Source organism: Lagenorhynchus albirostris, chromosome 10 (genome assembly GCF_949774975.1).
Source record: "Lagenorhynchus albirostris chromosome 10, mLagAlb1.1, whole genome shotgun sequence".
Classification (NCBI taxonomy): Eukaryota; Metazoa; Chordata; class Mammalia; order Artiodactyla; family Delphinidae; genus Lagenorhynchus; species Lagenorhynchus albirostris.
This window is the reverse complement of record NC_083104.1, coordinates 15,766,753-15,767,595: the sequence shown is the minus strand read 5'-3', so window position 1 is coordinate 15,767,595 and position 843 is coordinate 15,766,753.

Below are 843 nucleotides of genomic sequence, written 5' to 3'. Positions count from 1 at the left end.
CTAGACAAAATTGCACTGAGTAGAAAGAAAAAGCTCTTAGCCAGCAATAATATTCATGAGACTAAAGAGTTTGAAACAGAGAAGACCAGATGCTATCTTAAAGCCAGACTACTGTCATAGGAAGGACTTTGGAGGAACACCCTGGTAACCAAGCTCACAAACAATGTCTTCATATCTATTTTCTTCTAGTTACCCCAGGCACTGAGCAAGAAGGTTCTTGAGCTTTGCCACTCGAATTACTCTCTGTAACTATGTCCACTGCATGAACACTGTTACCAGACAGTTTCTTCTGGGTCCAGGCATATCATTCATGATTCTCATCTGCAAGGGATAATATCCCAGATTTCTTGCAGTTGACGTTCCTTTAATTTTAGTAATTCTTTGTATAGCAAAAGGCTGTCACAATACCTGTGACTTCCATATGCATATATTAATATGATTTCTGTCTTTAGATCTGAATTTAAAACTCATCCTCCAGAAAACCTATGCTAACTCCCCACCTTGGTTAGGTATGGTTATTATATGTTCCTGTAGCCAGCACCCTATACCTCTTCATGGTCACACTGAACACATTTGCATTATTCATTCCACTTACGTCTTCTCATTAGACTCTAAGCTTTGTGAAGGTATCAAGTTTGCTGGTTTTACTGATCTTTCTTGTGCCCAGGACAACTCTAACTTTGGTCATATTTGCCAATATCTAAAGCCTACTTTGATTCCCATAAAATGTCAGTATTTTCAAGTTTCTTTCCATTATTTTCTTCTTTGATTTTTATTACTACCTAATGTTTATAACCCTTATTTCTAGATTTGTTATGTTAGACAGTCCAGATTGTGGTTAAT